Source organism: Ursus americanus, chromosome 17 (assembly GCF_024610735.1).
Source record: "Ursus americanus isolate L20-20 chromosome 17, mUrsAme1.1.p, whole genome shotgun sequence".
Classification (NCBI taxonomy): domain Eukaryota; kingdom Metazoa; phylum Chordata; class Mammalia; order Carnivora; family Ursidae; genus Ursus; species Ursus americanus.
In genome coordinates, this window is record NC_142143.1 from 34,543,373 (window position 1) to 34,564,924 (window position 21,552).

Sequence of the window (21,552 nt, forward strand, 5' to 3'; positions counted from 1 at the left end):
AATGAGTCATTCCCTGTTGGAATATTCCTTCATGGCACCATGAAGAGTTTCATTATTATATTTAAAAAATCTTAAATTGGAACAGCCCATTCCAATCAATTATATAGCTCAGGATTTATGATAAAGTAAATGGCAAATTACAGTTTATCAGAACCACTCCTTAGAATTCTCCTGCCTCCATAGGACAAGAGGGTTCCCACCATCTCAAAAGATCTCTCATAATTCCATTAGAAATATGGAGACAATTAATTATTTTACTTCACAAATTCCTAGTATTTGGGGCTGGGTGGCTCAGTCGGTTAAGCATCCAACTCCTCATCTCAGCTCAGGTTATGATCTCAGGGTCATGAGATCAAGTCCCACATTGGGTGTGTGCTCAGCAGGGAGTCTGCTTGAGGATTCTCTCTCTCTCCCCCTCTCCCTCTCCCCCCCCTCACCTGCACTTATTCTCTCTCTCTCAAATAAATAAATAAATCTTAAAATTATTCTAATATTTACTATGACCCTTTCTACTTTGCTCTGTGCTTTTTAGCTCAGTTTTTCACCCAAAAGCCATAAAAACAATTATCAGATGGTTTTACTTTGTTAAATACAGACTTTGACTCCAAAATGCCTGAGTTCAGACCCAAGTTCTGCCAGTAACTAGTGGGTAACTTATGCAAGTTACTGACCTTCTCAGAACTTCATGCTTTCATTTGTCAAATGTGAAGAATAATCTCATAGGAGATTGTGAGGATTTAATACATTGGAGGGTCTTAAATTGATGCTTAATACATAGTGAGCTCTCAGTAAATGTAAATTATTATTATTTGGCAGTATCTAGGGGATAGGACAGGGGTTATGTTACAAACTGTGACTGCTCTTCCCTGTAAACTCTTCTTCAGGGAATATATTTTGATCTGGGGCATAGTTAGGTCCAGCCAAAGTTCCACATAGTAATATTAGAGTCTGTCCCACCAGTTTAATAGGCTAAGGCTTTTCAAAAAGGCTGATTACCAAGAAAACCAAAAGGAAAAGTTCTGGAAAGTAGAGAGAAAAAAAATTAAATTGTTTTATTCCCATCCCATTTTAAAAATTAGATCCACTGCCTATCTTTTTCTGGGACCACTGTATGTGGGCCAGAGTATTCTCAGGGCTGGGTTAAATAGCAAGCAGACCTTACTGACAATAAAGGCTGGCAGACCTGGTAATGACTTACAGAAGGAGAATGTGGTGCCTACTTGTCTGAATAATTTTAAGGACTTGGCAGATAATTCTCGAGGACTTTTTAATTGCAGCCCTCAGAAAGCCTGAAGACAGGCTAATGACCTTTGAAGCTCTCCCTCATTCTTGACTCTATGAGAGCAAATTCTTAGTTTACCTTCGTATGATATATTTTACATATAATGTGAATATCATTCATTCTAATTGGACAGAGCATTACTGCCAAGGATGGTCGTCTTCTATATAAGGCAGTGGCCCTGCTGTTGTTTAAATTAGCCTTTCATGCAACCACTAACTCAAGTCTAGTGCTGATTCAAGCCAGAAACAGTAATTTTATTTATATGATGTCTTGCATAGAGGGCAGGCTAGTAAAAGAAAAACAAATCTGGAATGGACAATGAATTAAATCAAAGCTGCTTTGTACTTGGGATGTACTGCAGGGGCGTACGTTAGAGTCTATCTACAGAGGTTTATAATGACTCTGCCAATATTAATTATTCACCATGCAGCTTACCCATTTTCAAGGAACCCAGGCTATGCTAGTAGATGTAATTCTCAGAGTAATACCTTCCAGCTGAATGATACAGAGCACAGCAGCTTTAGCTGTCATGTCACTAGCTGAAACGAGCATTTTCAAGGCACTATTTCAGTGGATAGAATAAGTTCAGACAGTTCAAAAGTTCATAATAAACATACTTCATTGCTCCATTCGAAATGGCGAAGGCAGGCTTACTTAGGGAAATCCTTATGTCTGATTCCATTGGGATGGCCCACTCTACACAGTGGATTAGATAGAGTCAGCCTCTGTCTACTTGAAGCTTTCTTCTCTTGCTCTATACCTATAAATGATTTCACTGACTGAAACTGCATTATATAGCAGATGTAAAATAGACCGACTTGTTGGTTGGGTTGGCAAAAACATGTTGCCACTTATTGACGGGAAACCAAAAGCCTGTTTTCATGAATGAAGTCATAAGTAATTTTGTTTGATGGGAAGGAGTCAGTTTGAAAGTAGTATTCAAAAAGACTCTGGGTTTTTGATGGATGTTAATAACAGCATGAGAAAAAGTCTCTTCCTCGTAATGTTATATTGCTTTCTTCTATCCTTAGGATCTAGCCTTTCAAAATGTGATACATTTCCCTGTGCAGTGGAAAGGACTTTTCCCGAAGAGAAATACCGTGACAGTCTTGTCTTTGTTCATTCAGTGAAATGCTGCTTGGATTGACTGTGTGAATATATCTTTAGGTTTGGCATTTTTACAGTGGAAATAATAATAACAATGCTTTGTTTTCCTAAAGCCTTTTTCTTTACAACTAACTGTGTTCAGGAGAACTCTAAAATATAAGTGTGATGATTTTGTTTTTAAATATCTTAGTGAATGGCTCTCTTCTGTTAACTTATTTTTGAAAACTTTAAAATCCCTGGCTTTTTAAATTATCTTGCCATCGCTCTGTACAGCTTGAGTGGCTGGATGAAAATGTAAATGAAATTCATATTACATTTCCTGTAGATGGACTCTCCTCTTAACTGTATTAACTAATCATCAGAGAGATTCTATTCTTTGAGTCGGATTTGATTAAAACTGTAGGGAAGTCATTCTCAACAAAAACTAAAAACCATTTCCATGTAAAATATATCCTTGAGCTTAAAACAGACATTAAACATGATATTCTGGCATTATTATATGTTGGAAAGATGTGGTAGGAAATAAGATTTTATCTAAAAGCCAATGGTAAAAGTAAGAAATAGGAGTTAATGAGCTAAAAGGAACTTTTTAAGATAACCTAAAATGTGTTCTTCATAATAAGATGGAAAGACTAAGCATTTTGAGGAGGAATATTAATGGTATTTGAGTTTGTTTCACAGAAAGGAGTAATCTTATAATCATAACAAACTTTAAAAATACTACAATTGATCACTAAAGTCTATCATTAATTATAAAAATTTTGGAATAATGGAAATTATCACATTGTCAGAAGATTTTTTGGCATTAAAGTTTGTGCTGAATGTAGATATGCATTGGATCTTTTTTATATAATTTTAAGATCAGCTTGTCCATTTCATAAATGCTCAAATATGAAGAAAGAAGATTTGATAATTAAGTAGAAAATGACCATGAAAAGAGTACTCAACACTGCGACTGCCCAGATTTTCTTACTCTGAAAAATATGAACATTTTTGAAAACTCATATTTTTCATTTGTATGCAGATGGCTAAACAGTTACGTAGAATGGAATGAGGAAACGGTCCATATTATAGGATTTGTGAAAATAATCACATGAGTTAAAATATTTGACTTTGAATAATTTGAAACCTCCTCCACTGACACTCCAAGTCAAAGCTCTGGTCAGGCAAGTGTTTCTAAACTACCATCGTATTTGACCCCAAATGTATTTTCCTTATCTTCTTTCCTAAGCTAACACACTGTGCCTCACCAAGGCAGGGAGACATGATGAATATACAGAAGCGAGACTGATCACTGAGAGCCAACCGGGAAACATTTATCTTCAAGATTCTTTAATATGGCAAAGATTAAAAACATTTGTACCACAGTTAACACCCTGTCAGTCACACCCCAGAGAGGCAGAAAAAGGAAGAGGGCAGCTAGCCAGCAATCACAAGAAGATGCTACAATGTTCCCTTTTCATCCTGTTCTTTTCCTCTTTTCATCCCACCTGCCCCCACCCTTAGCTCCCGCCTTATTCAATACGTAGAGCCCCATTTGTTCTTGTATGTGGAGATGCAGGTTAGTGTAAATTGTTCGGACTGAAGACCCACAAAACAACATATTTGTGTCCACTCTCTGTGGGGATCAGTAGCTAGCAAGTTATATTGTTTTCAGCCAAAAAGCAACTTTTCTTCATATGTGCTGTGCTACAAGTTCACTGGCAATGGGATATAGGCATTACATGCTTTGCAGATCTTTTTTTTGGGGGGGGGGGACAATTAGTCAGGAAAAAATAAAAACTAACACTTATTAAGTACTTTATGTTATCTTTGAACATAGTAGTGAGAGGGGAAAAAAAAAATGTGTACCTCTCCCAAACAACGGCATATTCTCTTTAGTTTACTAATAACTCAGGGGCATTGGCTACAGCAGAAGAGGTGATATTTTATATTACTTAAATACTTAAAATTTCTTTAGTCTATTTCCCGCATATTTTTCATGTGCATATCATGGATTATTAGCACCTAGACATGAGTACCACTAGAGGCAGAGCACTGTATTAAATGCAACAGAGAATACGTGTAAGTAGATCATACAGTCCATACCTGAAAGGAGTTTTCATCTTCTTAGAGAAACAAGAAAACATATCCATGGGAAAAGGGAAATAGCCATCATATGTCAATAATGATGAATATAAACAGTATTTCTTATTTGCTCTGTAGACAAACCTGAAATGTTAATACTATGTAGACACTATTATAGATATTAATATTATACACATAGGAGATTTAAAATGTAAAAAAAAAATGTGAGGACCTAGGTCATTTGTTCCAAACAATTGCCCCAAACTTATTATAAAAATTAGCAGTAATTCCATTTTCTGAAAAGAGATATATACATTTTCTGTCTCTCACTGTCAGCGTTCAAGTTATTCATACACTACCTATATGCATACTCATATCTGAGAATGCCATTAGATGATTCAAGATATTTCTATTAATGTAGTAATGTTTATTCTAGGGCTCTCCACCAGAAAGAGAGAGAGAGAGATCTTTTTTCAATTTTCCAGTTAATTCATTTACAGGGTTTTTTTTTTTTCTTTGCCCACTTATCTACCAAATAAATAAATCAGATTCTTAATTTTTTTTTTTTTAAATGGAGCTGCTTCTGGGCTTAAGCCTTAAAGTATACTCTTGCTGATTTACTGGTGCTCAGATCCAACACAGCCTCTGTTTTCTCCAACTACTTTTTCTCTAACTGATGTCTATAGCGCTCCTTTCCTGGAATCACATTTTTAACAATCCTGCCCAAATTCTGAGTGCTAAATTGCCTTTCCTTGAAGAATGTCTGAGGTCTGTATATGTAAGATAAGATAGTGGAAGATGACATAGTCTATGCAATTTGTCTACAGAAATCCTCACCAAATGATCAATGACCACCTCTAATGGAAATATGGTTTCAATTCTCCCTTTGATAGATGGTCTAGCCTACACTCCCAAGAGATATGTTTTCCCTGTCAACCTTTTTTTTTAAAAAAGTATATGTGCTGGTATTTGGGGCCAATTTAACAACTGTATTACCCTGCTGGTGTTATTCCGAAGTACCACATCTGCTTTCATACTGAGTTTGTGTTTTTCCTATAAGTGATATATATAGTCTTATACTAGAAAGTATTTTCAACTCAGATTTCACTGTGGTCATTTCAAATCTGGAAGGAAAATAGTCAAAGAATTCAGTGTGCCTTCTTTCACTACTAAAAACTGCTTTGCATCAATGGTCATGCAGATAATTTAGTGTAAGTTGGTTAATTGTTTCAAGAGAATATAATGGTCCTAGCTGTAAAAACGACAATTCAATCAAAAAGATTTAAAGTATCCACCAGGCTTTCAAAAATCACTTCTCGGGGTGCCTGGGTGACTCAGTCAGTTAAGCGTCTGCCTTCGGCTCAGGTCGTGATCCCAGACTCCTGGATCAAGTTCTGCATCGGGCGCCCTGCTCAGTGGGGAGTCTGCTTCTCCCTCTACCCCTCCCTCCTGCTTGTGTTCTCTCTCTCTCTCTCTCTCTCTCTCTAAAAAAAAGAAAAGAAAAAAAAATCACTTCTCTCCTACTGTTTCTCACACCACAACACTCAAGTACCCAATCTGACAATCAAACTAGCTAAACTAAGAATCAGGTCCTGCCTTAATAGGATTCCAGAAATCTTACTGCCCTAGGACAGAGGGTACTAGTTATGAAAAATCTTCAGGTTATTGTGGCTGCCTTTCTGGCTATTTATCTTGCTTTATATCTCAGCACCTACATGTCACCTGTGTATCTGCCTGGAATTTTTATTTCTCTCCCAGTTCCCAGCTGTCTACACTTAGAATCCTCTCCCTATTCTATTTCTTGGTAGTCACTTTTCTCTTACCAGGAAGAGCTCAAAACTGGAATTGGATTTTTGGAAATGAAAGTTAGGGATATGATTTGCACTGTGCTCACTCATTATCAGATACAACATAATTTCATTTAGGGAAGATATCTAACAAGGGAGCACCCAGGTTGCTTGCCAATAAGTTGTTTTGTTTTAATTGTTCATTATTTATTTCTGGGCATTTTTATTTTAACAGTGGGTGACCAAGCAGATGGATGCAATAAAGTGTGAGGACAGATGAGGTAAATACAGTACTAGTGTTGATATGAAAAGAAAGATTATCATTCTTCAGATAACTGTGATAGAATCAATTGCTGTTTGTTCAATGATATTTAAGTCTTCCATACTATCCCTACCTGATCCTTTAAACCTGCCTCAACTTCTCTCAGATCAGCTTCTTGTTCTTAATGGTTCATACCTCCATGGTTAGAAAGATACTAGTTCATATACTATACCCGTGGTTTCTCAAGTCTACCTGAGTCATCAGTTAAGTTTTTTTAACAAATATGTTAAGTGTCAGAACCCATGCCGAATCAGCTAAATCAGAGTTTCTATGGGGAACATCTAGATACCAGTAGTTTTAAAAGCTCCCTGGGTTCGAGAACTACGACTCTATCCAATATACAGCTCTTACAGCATATACGACATGTCCACAAGGGAGTTATCTCTCTGAAAAGATAATACAGTTTTAAAAAAATGTCAGTGACCACTGAGGGGCAATTTGGATGAATTTGTTAAAGCATGCACTCTGGAGTCAAAGAAATATGCATTCAAATTTGGCTCCACTGCTTCCTAGATATGTGACCAAGAGCAAGCAACTAAATTTCTCAGAGTCAATTGTATAGAGCTGTTGCGAGAATTAAATGAGATCATGTAGGTAGAACTCAGCAAAGCCACCTACCAGAAGGCATTAGCCAGCAAATTAGAGACAGTGTAATGTTTATACTGTGAGTTAACAAATAGTTACAGGAGAAGGGAGATTCCAGTGAAGACTGTTAGGTGAATGGGAAGCTTAATATGGATCACAACGTATGTGGAGGAGTTTTCTATTAATTTAACTGTAGCTGTGTCTACACCTAGATTTATGGATCAATAAGGCTAACTATAGTGAAGAATTAAGTTAAAGCACTTGCTAAATTGCTATTTTAACAGAATTTACCTCTCAATTTCAGGGTTTTATATATTGGCTATGAAGCATACTTTTCCATGATTTTCACTGAAATATTTAAATCACATTCTTATACAAGGATAGAATTTCAGCCAAATGTTACTAGAAGGGTGACCAGCCATTCCAGTTTCCCTGGGACTAAAGGGTCTGCTAAAACAGGGGGCTTTTAGTGCTAAAACCATGATTACCCCAGGCAAACTGGGACTGTTTACTCTAGATGCTTATAATCACACTGTTGCCTCCTTACCTTAACCCAGTTTTCTCTGTATAAACTACCCACAATCCAGATCAGCTCCATCCAGATCCTGGTTGTGCCTCCTGCAGCTGAGCCTTGTTTTCTGATTTCTTCAGCTGGGTTTTCGGAACTTCTAAAGATTCTCCCCGTGATTCTTCCTTTTCGAAGTTAAGCTGAATTAATTTCTATCATTTGCAACTAGGAATCTTATTAAAATAGCCAAATCAACAAGGAGAATTCTGGAATACTATAATTATTATGCATTTTCTAATCTTTTCCATGTGACTGCAAGCATGTTTTATGAGGCAGTGATGTCAAATGGGGTTGTTGCACATAGTAGGTGCTCTAAAAGCCAGCTTTTTAGTGATTAAAAAAATGTTGTCATTCAGGAAACTTGGTACCCACTAGCCAGTGCAGGAACAAGTCTGTGATACATCTTCATCTTGGCAGGGGGGAAATCAGGAGCAGAGATGCTGGAAAACAGCCGGAGAAACTCATTATGTATTTAAAAACTAGCTTCTTTTAAAATAAGAACCAGACTTTGAAGATTTAGAAACGGCCATGGAAAAACTGAAAATGAAATGCCCCTGTAAGGAAAAAGTTGTGTGTTTCCAGGTGTTAGAAAGATTACAGGAATGAATAATAACCGAGACAATCAAAGAAGCAAGCTTTTCAAGGTGTGGTTCTTTCGTTAGTTAGAACACTTGCTAAATATGCCACCTACCTCCCCAGAGTATTATCCAACCATAAATTCCTTCTGAAATACATTTAGCCATCATTCATTATTTTTTCCATGGAAGAATATCATCTGCCCTTTAGCAGTGCTCTTTTTCAGACTTATTTGTTCTCAGCCTTTTTTTTTTTTTTTTTTTTGGTAATGTTATGGTTCAATGTCTAATCAAGGTTTGTGTTTGTCAGGTCACTTTTATTTTTAAGCTCAACCTTTCAAAATAAGAATGTCAAGACATTTCCATTTTTAACTTCTTTCAAGGCTCACAAACTACTGGAAGTTTCTGGATTCTTTCCTCCTTCGGTGAGTTTATTTTTAATTTACTCATATTGTTTCAATTAAAAATGCTCATACTTTTTTCAAAAAATTGGACAGGATATCTCTCAGTCATTAGCCAGATGAAATCAAGAAATCCATGTATTCATTCCTTTCCTGAGTGAAGACTGAAAAACAGTGTAAACAACAAATGTAGAGTCCAAAGATGCTACTATTGCCATGAGAGAACGTTAGATTTGAAGGGACAAGGCAGCAGATATGGAACCTAAAAATATAACCTATACTTTACTTTGTTAATAAAATGTCATATAGTTAATCCAATACAACTGCTATATTACCCAGATAAATTATTATGCATTTATTCTGGTTTTTAAATAATCTGCACAACCACTATTTTCCTTGTTCAAAATTAATAGTCTCCTTTCTTTTCTCCTTTCTTTCCTTCCTTAATGATTCAAAGAGCCATTAGAGGGTCTGAATCAAGGAAGGAAAAAGGCCTGACAGGGGCATGAGGTCAGGGAAGCTTCCAAGTGGGATAACAGTCCTTGGGACTGGGAAATTGAACAAAGAAACAAGTAAATTGAGATTTCTCACAGAAAGAGAAAGAAGTTACAAATATGAAAAAGGAGAAAACCTAGATGATATATAGATACATATGCACTGACTCTGGGCACTGAGAAGGTCCTGGGAACAGTGAAACCCCAATAGCAATCAGCATATGCAACACTAAGATTTAGCAAGACTCCTTGGATTGAAAGCTAATTCTAGGACTAGGGCAAAAACATTACAGAATAAGCCTGGAATGTGTTAATCCAGAAACCAAGAAAATGCGCACACACACAAAATGATGGAACCATGTGAGACAGACAGACAGGGAGGTTAGCTTGATGGGGGCCCCAACGGCTAAAACTGAGACAAGTTAGTATCAAAAGACTTAGTGATAGCTTATCTCCTACTGAATAAAATGGAGATCCACACATCTGCACTGAAATAAATAGTAAAGGATTCCATGAAGTAAAATGACAACTTATAAATGTAGAAGCAATGTTAGAATTTGAAAATTACCATTTGTCAACCATAGTCATAATAATTAATTCAGGCAAAAACATCAACAAAACTAGTGGGTGGAAGCTGAATGAAGAATGGGATATTTCTGTTGGGTAAAGTATCTCCTCACAAAGGACCCACGAATTATAAAAGAGAAAAGAATAGCTTTCCAGTGAAGAAATCTGGAAGATATACTCAAGATTCCTTGAGTAATCAAAGTTAACATTACCGATGATGAGATGAAACAACCCGAAGCGCCATCTGATGAAATGGTGAAAAAGGCACGCGATCACTACTATGATATTAACAGCCCGACTCTAATCAAAGGAAACGCCACACAATGCTCAAGCCTACAAAGCAGTTGGCCTGTAATATTTAAATAACTTGAGGTCATGAAGGTCAAAGAAAGACTGAGGAACAATTCCAGATATAAGGGAACTGAAGAGACATGACGACGACACACAACATATGATACTAGATTGGATCCTTTGTTGTGAGAGACATTATTGTAATGGGTATTGACACTGTTTTATGAATCAACATTTCATGAGAGCATTCTGTACTATTCTTAGAATTTTTCTATCAGTTTAAAATTATTCAAAAAAAAAAAAAAAGCCCAATTTCACATTTTGTGGACAAGGAAGCAAAGGTGAAATGCCTGCCAATGTCAAAAAGCTAAATAGCATCTGAGTTTGCACGGCAATTCCAAATCACCAGTCCAGTATTTTTTCCACTCTTCTCTCTGTCCTCAAGTAGACAGAAATATCAGCCCCTAAGTTCAGAGGCTTTGTTTTCTACCCTGCTGGGTCCAAGTGCCTACAATTGTGGCAGGCTCATATCTGATGCTTGAAAATGCGCTTTGGATTACTGAATTGCACCATACAGTACCGAAGGACTGTATTTTGGAGTATTTTGTCTTTAAGCTATGCTTTTATTCCTTCAATTTTCATTTCAAAATTGATATTTCTGGTCATATTCAAACAATAAGGAAAAGTGCTCTGCTGCTTTCAGTCTATGCAACCTCTGAAAACTAAAAAGTAAAAAAAGAATTTTCCAGTGTTTTTCAGAAAGCAGAAGTAGATCCTGTAAACAGCAAAATGGCTTATTGAGTGTTCTCCATCCTCACTCTTACCTCTAAAGGCTGTGCCAGTGCATTCATGCACTCAGTAAATGTCACTCTTTGCCCTTGACAGTCTGCAGTGGCCTCCAAGAGTGAGTCTAGACAGGTTAGCTTCCTCATTCCTTCATGGAGAACAAGATCTAACAACCACAGCAACTTATAAACGCTGTATGCTAACCCTTATATAAATACAAAACCAACACAAACTCATAAATTAAGTTTGGAAAACACCGCATAACCATTAAAATTCAGTTAATAAAATCACTTCATGTCATAGATCATGTTATATTCTTGACGCTACATCACCAATTTTGAATTTTAAAATAGAAAGGTGTATTTACGAGTTTAATTGGTTGCCTGTCAACTTGATTCTTTAATTTGGGGCAAGAGAGGCCATTTATCCAAAATACAAATGATGCTTAATGAAAATTTTTCTGATGAGTATGATTGACGATGGTAATTTACTGCCTCATTCATCCATCTAACAAATATTTCTTGAGTGTCAGTCACTGTTGTAGGTAATGGAACTATTGCAAAAAAAAAAAAAAAGTACATACAGAGATAGAATGTGATCAGACAGCTGCTGAAAAGCTGAATACGGTACTGTCCCAGGTTCTCTTTGAGCCCGGTGTTCTTATAGCACTCACCACTTTTATCAAACTATTGCAGAAACTTTATTAACACCGCACTTCATTAAGTCAATTGGCCTCCATTTTGGGGGGAGTTCTATTTTAAGCACAAAAATAAATCCTTGGCTATCATGACAATCATATTTGAGACTTAGTAATGGTATGTGTATGGCATAAAGTACAGACGTATCTCATTCATACTTTAAGTTCTAACATCCGACACAGAGCATAACAGATTATCGATAATACTTCCTGGATTAAAAAACGAAGGAATGAACTAATAAATGCTGTGTCTCTCCCAGAGTTCTAATTTCTTAATTAGAATAGTGTATTTAGCCAAACTGAAGAGCTGTCATCATATGGCTATTTTTGTTAACATTTGCAAATGTAAGTGAGGAATCGCATTGCTATGTGGCTACTATTCTCATGACTTTTGAGACGTTTTTAAGGATACAGGAAATCCCAAAGTTCTACTCATCTTGGAATTGGAGTTTTCATTGGATGGGGTCACTAATTTTAAAAGATTCTTTCCATGATTTACTGAAGTTGCCTTTTTAATTTTTTGATTTATTGAGTTTTTATTTTAATTCCTTTCTTTTGATGCCAAAAAGCACACAAAACAATTAACCCAGAGAGAGCAGAGTGTCCAAAGTGAAAAGGACTCATAAAATCTTAACACAATTTAAATTAAAAAGGAGACAATAACTGATGATATATTTAAAGTCTAAAGTAAACTATTGCACACAGTTTAAAGAAAAACATTATTTCAAAAGTATGTGTTTCGTATCCGGAAATCAGTTATCCATGTATATTAGACATAAGACAAGTAAGAGATTTTTTCCATCCTGATAGCTCACTTCATTAAAAAGAGAACAGTTTCCAGAAGAGGTTATGGTTTTGAAAAATAAGAATGGTCTCACTTTAAGGCTCTGTCTGCTCTCAGACAGAGTAGAACCAATGAAGTGGATCCTCTCCAAAGAATACTAATCAGATTTGTATATAAACAGTGTTGCACTCCAATTTCTGGCAGTTTGATGACCAAACACGTTACTGGAAGTACTATAAGTTCCCTGGAAGTGTTGAGATGGGGGCAAGGGAGGAAAGGTAGGGGAAGCTTTTCTTACAGTGGGAATTATAAATGTCCAAGGTGAAAAGATAAAGTTGCACTTTATCTATTCCACTGTGTTTTTGTAAGTATCAACCCCCATAATGCCATCCTGCAAGTGCTCAATTTATGGAGACACTATATTTTGATGATCAAAGCAAAGGATTTCTGTCTTCCTCCCTGATGTTGTTACAAGTGGTGAAGTTAGAGTAGGAAGGGAGTCACTTTTCATGGTTTGTTGTATTTGAAATGCCAATATAAACTTCAATAAAGATTTTAGAAATCAAAGTCATGTTTATCTTTTCTGTTTGTGATATCTACATGTTAAAACACGTACTGCTGTAAGTTGACCTCCTGAGTCACTAAATACTGATTGTGTGTGTGTGTGTGTGTGTATACGTGATATATACATTTATATAGCAATACATTTAATAAAAACTAAGTTTCTTTTACTCACAGCATCATAGAACCAGACCAGCCCCCCGATTTTCACAGGTACATAACTACTCCAACAATGGCAGATGGTTATCTACTTGCTTCCTTCTGCTTTTACTGTTGAGTTTCTCCCTCTTTTATCTGTACTTTTACAATCTTATTCTACTGTATTCTCTTTTAGCTTTATTGAGGTGTAATTGACAAAATATTCTATTGTATTCCTACTACAGACATACCCAGGCAATTTCTAGAAGTAGGTGAGATGTTTAAAACCAAAATTAAAGCATTGTTTCTAAACTATTTTCTGAAGAAGATATTTACTTAGTTCCACAATCACACTTATTAAGCTTCTATTTTGTCTCAGGTACCTTCCCACATGTTCTCTTCCTCTCTCAAACACCAGGAAATCAACATTTATTTTCTCATTCCACAAAACTTTGTAACAAATGTTAATCTGAGTATAAATTTTAATCAGAAAGTTGTATAAATAGGGGTCCTTGGGTGGTGAAGTCAGTTGAACATCCAACTCTTGGTTTGGGATCAGGTCTTATCTCAGGGTCATGAGATCAAGTCCCACGTGGGGCTCTGCCCTGAGCACGGAGACCGCTTGAGACTCTCTCTCCCTCTCTCTCTGCCCTTCCCCACATATGCTCTCTCTCCTTCTAAAATAAACAAATATTTAAACATATACTTAAAAGTTACACAAATCTATTATCATGGTTTTAGGTACTAACTATAAAAGAGAGTTATAGCTCTAGCGAGTACTCAAAATAGTTGAGTAGCATATTGATGATGCTTAAACTGAAGAAGAAAAAAAAAGACACCAGTCTCTCCCTTGTCGGACTATTCGAGAGCATTGCTCATTCCAACAATGGCTAGATGATACAGATCTTGTATCTTTTGCATATATATTTTTAAAATCCAATCTCTCACTTATTTAAATTCAGGTTCTCACCTAGATTAACACAAGAGCTACCTAAAGAGTTTTCTGACACCAGCCTCACTGTAATTCAAACTGTTTAACCTTTATAAAAAAGGTTACTTTTATAAAGTGCAAACGCAGTCATAACATAGAAGAAAGAAATGGCCATGAGCAGACAATTTTTGAAGTTGAGTGGTAAGTAAATCAGAGCTCATTATAAGATAATCAGGACTTGTGTATATGAAACTTTCCAAAATAGTAATTCCAAAACAACCCTACAACTATGGTATGAGACATTAACAATTTCATATTACAGACAATTGCTTCTCAGATACAAAGTTAAAACCTTTGCAAAGAGTCCAACGGAAGCAGGTATTTTGTATTCCCATTTGGATTTCTAATAGCATCCTGGTCATTTATATTACTAAATCAAAGTTCAACTTTTCCCTAGAGAAAATTAATCACTGAAGGGAAAATAGGAATAGGGAAGAACAAGCAAAATAAGAAGTCAAAACAGAGTTTCTATTTCTTCTCAGCCCGTGTGAAGCTTGAAATGAATTATTTAACCTTTGAGAACAGTCTCCCCATGCATCAAATTACGGTTATTATTTATTCCAAACATCACTGAGAATTCTTCCTCCAGTGGCATCATTATATAAGTGCAAGTTGCAGTTTAGTAAAACAAAAATGGAACACAATTTGCTAAAGCAAACTGAGCAAAATCTTGTAAACTGGCACGTGTTCAGGAGATGACTAAAAAGTATTAGGAAGAACAAATCAAAATTCTGATAATTTTGCTCAACTCGCACCTATTATCTATCTACAAGAATATAAATATTGCTGACTCTTAGTTTTGACAAACCTTCAATATCTTTCATTAGGCTGATTTAGATGACCTTAGAACCTCATGAGATTAATGAAGGTAAACTATTAAATGACCTCATGAGATTACTGAAGGTAATTAATAATAATAATAATAGAGTTTCATTTTTCCCTTGCCTTGTACCCAGCTCCCCTTCTAGTAATAAGAACATCTTAAATCTACCTTAAGAAGCAATCCCTCCTCAGCTTCCAGCCCATGAAGTTTAGGTGGGACCAATACTACCCTTTCCATGAGGTAGGCTTGGCCAATCAGGGAATTCCATCCCACTGGTTCCAGCAATCAATTCAAGGACAGCATCTATCCTAGATCATCTTGAGATTTGTGTGGCAACTACTGGGAAAGAGAATGTCTCTTTCACTGAGGTTACTAAGTTCTAAGGATGTGAATCTAAAGCTATCAGAAGCCACCACCATGAAAATGGTTTGGGAGATGGGAGTGCTGGGGAAGAGCTACACTGAGAATAAATCCAACACAGAGGGAACCAAAAAGAAGAAATTAATGGTTATATGACCTCATTGAAGAACCTGAACTCAGCTGTGCTAGACATTCCCTGGACCCGCCCACATTGAGCCGATAAGCTTCTGAGAGAGTTTGGTCTTTGTCCCTTGCTAATGGAGTCCTAACCAATAAACTGTTCTATGGTTTTCTACATGTCTTCACTTTCTTAAATGCAAAATTGGCATAATAGTACTAATATTATTGCTGAGAGGAGTAAATGAATTAATATATTAATATATTTAAGGCTTGCATATAATAAGTGCTTAATAGTATTACATAAAATCATTACATTTATTATTTTTCAAATGTTTAAATTTGATCCACACCCAACAAAAAAGCCCAGCATCATCCCCCCACTATTTTGTACCTTCTCTCTTCTCTTCAATCCTCTGTCACTTTAATTCCTTTTCTCACTCTCAAATGGAGGCCTGGCTTCCTGTTTCATAGAAAATAGAAGCAATCAGAAGGGAACTTTCTCACTCTCTTAGCACCAAAGCTAAAATCCTAATTTGCACAAAAAATATTTAGCCTTCTGTCCCATCACAATGTATGAACAATCCCTGTTCCTAAAGCCAAACTCTCTATCTGTGCACTGAATTTAGATGCCTTCCTTCATACTCAAGGAATTTGCTCCTATAATTATCCGTCTCCCGTTGTATCATCAGATTTTCTTTATACTAACATTCCCATCAGTATATAAACTCCAACATACAGATATCCTGCACCACAGAGAGCAACAAGGTTGGAAGGACAGATTCTGGAGAATGCTATTGATTCTGATGACCTGGGTTGAATTACCACCTGCACACCTTCCTAGATGTGTGATCTTAGGCAACATAGTTAATATCTCTGTTCTCAAAGTTCCACCAAAACAGAAATAACAATAGTGTCTCCAACCTAGACTTGCTATGACTATTAAATTAGATGTTTATAGAGCATATAAGAAAGTGTCTGGCATATTGTAACTGATAAATGTGTTTATTAAAATAATAATAAGCATGTAATAAATCCCGCTAGTAGTACACTGGCTCCAGCTATTGCTCAATTTATCTAAAGCACTGTGCTGTGCTTGCACTGTCCTCACTCTCAAACACAGCATTTGCTCTTAAATTCCCATCCCTCAGGCTTCAGTATTCATCACCTCACCAATATCATCCTTACCAAGGCCATCGACTCCTCCACGTTTCCAAATTCAGTAGTGATTTCTGTTTTCACTATACTGTAACTTTCAGCAACATTTGAATCAAATGATATGTCCTTCTTTTTTGAAAGACTTGCTTCAGTGAGCCCCCAGTATTTGCTCTCTTGCTTCTTACTAACTCAGTGGTTATACCTTCTTAGATTTCTTAACTGGCTTTGCCTATTTTTTTGGCCTGTAAACTTTATAGTGCATTTCCTAGGTGAGCCCATCCGCTCTTGTAGCTAAGATACTGCAATAGGCTGATAACTTCCAAATGCATTTCTTCAATGATCATCCCAGACTTGTAAATCCAACTTAAAATGGCAAAATTAACGTGCTACAATTGAACTCTTTTTTTTTTTTTAAAGATTTTATTTATTTATTCGACAGAGATAGAGACAGCCAGCGAGAGAGGGAACACAAGCAGGGGGAGTGGGAGAGGAAGAAGCAGGCTCATAGCGGAGGAGCCTGATGTGGGGCTCGATCCCATAACGCCGGGATCACGCCCTGAGCCGAAGGCAGACGCTTAACCGCTGTGCCACCCAGGTGCCCCTACAATTGAATCTTGATGTTTTTTCTAAGCTCCCTACTCTGCCCCCCCTTTTTTTAAACCATTTTCTCTATTTTAGCAAAGAGAAGCAACCCCATGTTTCCAATTTTTCAAGTCAAAAACCTGATGTCAACCTTGACTGAATTACCACGTCCCCATTCAACCCTCTAACAATTACTATTCATTCCACTTGTAACATATATCCACAATATTTTTCTCAAGATTTCCACTCTCATTAACCTACCTAAAGTCCCATCATCTTTTGCCTGAATTATCACCATAGCTTCTTAATTCATCTACCTTTTTCCATCTGCTGAAATTTGAGTTCTTCAGGAAGCAGACACTGAGATGGAGTTAGGAGCCCAAAAAGTGTATTTGGGGGGGATGGTGTGTGTGTGTAACACCTGTGTAAGGAAAAGCAAGGAAGCAGGGTTCAGCAGAGGCTCCTGATGGACAGTAATACCAACTTGGCAAAGTCTCTGCCAGCCCAACAAAGGGCTCTGAAGCAAAGACTGCCCATGAGAGGAGTCCTGCTTTGGGTAGAAATGGCTGTGCCCTGTCCCACCTCCTTGCTCAGTGATTGGTTGGGGCCACTCTAGCACCTGAGGTAAACCTGTGCTGAAGCTTACGACCAGATGCTGTCAGCTAACCACACCCTTCATTGCTGGACATCGAGTCCCTTCTTGAAGGGGACTGGATTGGCAAAAATCTCCATCTTCCAGAACATCCTTGCTCCTTACCATCTAGTCTTGCTCCTCCACTGTGTACTCTACACACAGCAGCCAGTGTTACTTTTAAAATGTGAGTCAGAGCATCACATGCCTCTGTTCAGGAGCCTCCAATAGTCTCTCATGTCACATAAAATCCATGGCCTAGAAAACCCTTCACCTCTCCCCTCATTCTCTCCCTAACCTCATTTAACCACTTCCCTTTCATTCACCCCAATTCTGCTCCATCAGGGTCTTTGCATTTGCTACTTCCTCCTTGTCAAGCTTCTTTCCCAAAATAGCTGCATTTTGTCTGGTCTTTGTTTAAATGTTGCCTTATTTAGAACACTCTCCCTGACCGTTCTTCATACGTCCAATATGTATATGCCCATACACCTCCACGACCACTTTCTATCCCTGTACCCTATGTTATTTTTCTATATTGATGCTTAATAGATCATGTATTTATTTTTACATGAGCTTCAGGAAAACAGGGACTGTTTTTTTAATTCACTAATGTGAATTTACTTCCATTCCTGTAGTAGGCATATAATAGACACTAAGGAAATGTTTTGAATGAATGAATTTTCTCCCCGCTTTCTCCCATACCTTCCAAAAATCTAGTCTCAATAGAGCAACCAGAATGATACCTCTAAATTTAAATCAGATCATTAGGGCTCAAAACCTTCTAATAACTGCTTGCAGTTAGAATAAAAAGTCCTTATGAAGGGGGGGAAACAGAGGGGGAAATGAACCGTGAGAGACTATGGACTCTGGGAAACAAACTGAGGGCTTCAGAGGGGAGGGGGGTGGGGGGATGGGCTAGCCCAGTGATGGGTATTAAGGAGGGCACGTATTGCCGGAGCACTGGGTGTTATACGCAAATAATGACTCATGGAGCACTACATCAAAAACTAATGATGTACTATATGGTCACTAACACATCATCATCATCATCATCATCAGCCCTTACGATGCTCAATAGGATGTAGCCCTTGGCCACTAACATAATTATCTTCTGCTTTTCCTTTTTCTTGTTCCATGTCAGCCACATGAGCTTTCTGCTGCTTTGTGAGCACACCAGCGTACTCGACGCCATTTCAGTGCCTTTGCCCTTCCTCTTCCCTCAGACAGAATGCTCCTCCACAAAGATATTCACATGGCTTTGCTCAGGTCTTTGCTCTAAAGCTCTACCTTGGGAAGGACTTGTCAACTACCTTTAATAGAATCCACTGCCATCTTCTGGTCCTCACAACACTTGTTACGATATAACTTTGTCCATAATTGTCACTACTTGATACACGCATTTATGTTTATTTGTGCCCTTCCAACTAAAATGTAAGTTCCTTGAAGGCAAGAGATCTTTTTCTGGTATATAATGATTTTTTTTAAAAAGCAAGGAATACATCAAACATGTATACACATCCTCATAACAAACATATACTTGAAAAACCAGTTCAAATTTTTGGGAAATAAAGCCTAAGGGTAAGAATTAAAGAGACTAGTATTTGGTGGAATTATAGCATCTGAAATGTTTGGAGTTTTTTCTTCTGATAAATTTTCCCTCCTCATTAAGAATTATTAAAGCGAGTATTTTATTCTCCCCCAGAAAGTAAAGCAAAGAGGAATCTGCTCACAAACTCCACCTTTTTGAAACTTTGCTATACCTTTTATGTTAACCAAAGAAGTTAATTCTAGATCTCTTGTGACAGAAATTAAATTAATAATCTTCCTTGTGACTCTAATTACCTAACACAATATAACATGCTACTTAATTGCTAAATGGGTTTGAATTGATTTCAGATCTCCAGGACTTTAAAATATTAAAGGCACACACATATTCTTCACCCCCCAGATTTCCACGTGGAAAGACTTTGCTGGGTAAAATTCACAGCCTTTACCCTTACCTTTATTCACTTCTCAGCACGGTGGGAAAATCGCTCATCCACTTGATGAGTTTGGAAAAAGGAGTCGATGTGCTCCTTGGTCTTTCCCTTCTCTTTGTGAGAGGCAGCTATCTACAGAAAGCACATAATCTGTGTCCCTCCTTGCCCTAAATTGTACACAGTCAGGTGCCCAGATGGGAGTCAGTGGCTTTTTAAGTAATGCCTGTGCCTTTGTAGGTTAAATTCACATGTGAAGTAATCACAGGCATTCTTTGCTACAGGCAAAGCCATATTTTTCCAAATATGATTTCCAGACAAAATTCTTATGTCTGTTTCTCTGGGGCTTCCAATACAAGCTTAGAGAAAGATGTGTTCTGCCTTGACCTACAAAGATACTAACAACTCCATCAATTTTCCTTTCAAATTGATAAATGGTATGGCAGTTTGATTAAAAAATATTTTCATGTTTCCTTCTATCGAAGTACCATGACTTTAAGATATTTAAGTAATTTTCTTTTTCTAATCCGGTTTTTCTTGCTGAAAAGTTCAAAAGCATTTAAGTAAAGTAATAAGAATGAATTTAGAAGATGAACTAAAGACAGGATTTGGTATCATAGAGGGTAGCCTCTTCAAATACTTGCTTTCTTTCCTTCCGACTATTACAGCTTGATAATCTCCATTCAGAAGAGAAGAAAGCCGTCCCTCCCATGAAATTCCCAGCTCACCTTGCCTAACCTTGAAGTCTCACATCCCTCATATCAAATCAGTGTGATGAATGACACTCAGCCCTGCTGACTCTTACTAGAATTTCAATTAATCATACCTCTTAAAATCCATGATTCTCTCAGCCCTTTCTTGTCCTGTCTCCTAGAAAATTTGAGACACCTCAGTAATGCTTAAAAGCTGAATTTTTCATGGATATTTCCACAGTCATCTCAATAAGCCTGTCTTCTATTTTCAGAGTAGAAGTGTGTCTGGAATTACTGCCTATTGAAAGAATAATCCATTCAATAAGAATTATAAAAAGAGTGATAACAGGCCTACAGAAAAAGGGTGGGGTAAGTAGCCTACAGTAAATGACCCTGGAAGCCAACTAATTTGTCAGTAAAAGCTCTTAGGACATTACAAAGCAGCAAATTTCAAAACAAAATCTGTAAAACGAAGTTGAGTAGAAAATGAAATACATATATATTGTCTTTTGAGGATGACTACATATATGCAAGTAATTTTAAAATGCATATTTTTCATGAGAGATGTTAACCCTAGATTAAGTTGTAAAATGACTATTTAGTAGTAGGCTTCATTAGGAAGCTGCCCTATAACACAGTGGATGAATACTATATATCTTGAGGGGTTTTTATTCCTCTCCAGAAAAACATCCAAATTTTTCATTTTTACTGAGTTCGATTTCCCCCAACCTACCACCCATAAAAATCTCTGATTTGCCAGGACCCAGCAAAGAATAAATATACCAAAATTCAATATGTTTTCATAATGATAATTCACATGTATTAGAATTTACCTGTATAAATTATTTGGAAAGTGATACAGACATGAATAGACATAATATAAACATGAATAGATGGGAAGAAAACTAATTTTTTTTAATTCAAAACTTCAGAAAAATAAAAACAAATGAAATTTAGAAATTGTAGTGCAAACATCTATGTTTAATCAATATATATTTAATGAGTAAATAAATCAGTGAACAAATAGATGGATGAATAAATGGCATCGAACAGATTATTAAGAATTAAGGAATTTTTTTTCTTACAATGTTATATGTATGATGTATGTGTGTGTGTATGTGTGATGAAAGAGAGGATATACATAATGCATATCTTATTGGTGGCTCTAATTACAAAAAAATTACTTGAAATGTCCTAATAAAATGGTATG

General features: G+C 36.8%; 1 protein-coding gene across 3 annotated transcripts in view; it reads right to left on the reverse strand.

Annotated features, from left to right (window-relative positions):
* Positions 1-21,552, reverse strand: part of TMTC2 (transmembrane O-mannosyltransferase targeting cadherins 2) — an 835,540-nt gene that overhangs the window by 333,392 nt on the left and 480,596 nt on the right. Inside the window, exon 15 of one of the 3 annotated variants that reach the window (XR_015727148.1) lies at positions 15,698-15,766. The exons of the other annotated variants lie outside the window; for them this stretch is intronic. The gene's annotated coding sequence lies outside the window, so the exon portion shown is untranslated. The remainder of the gene's footprint in view (positions 1-15,697; positions 15,767-21,552) is intronic. 3 annotated transcript variants of the gene reach the window in all.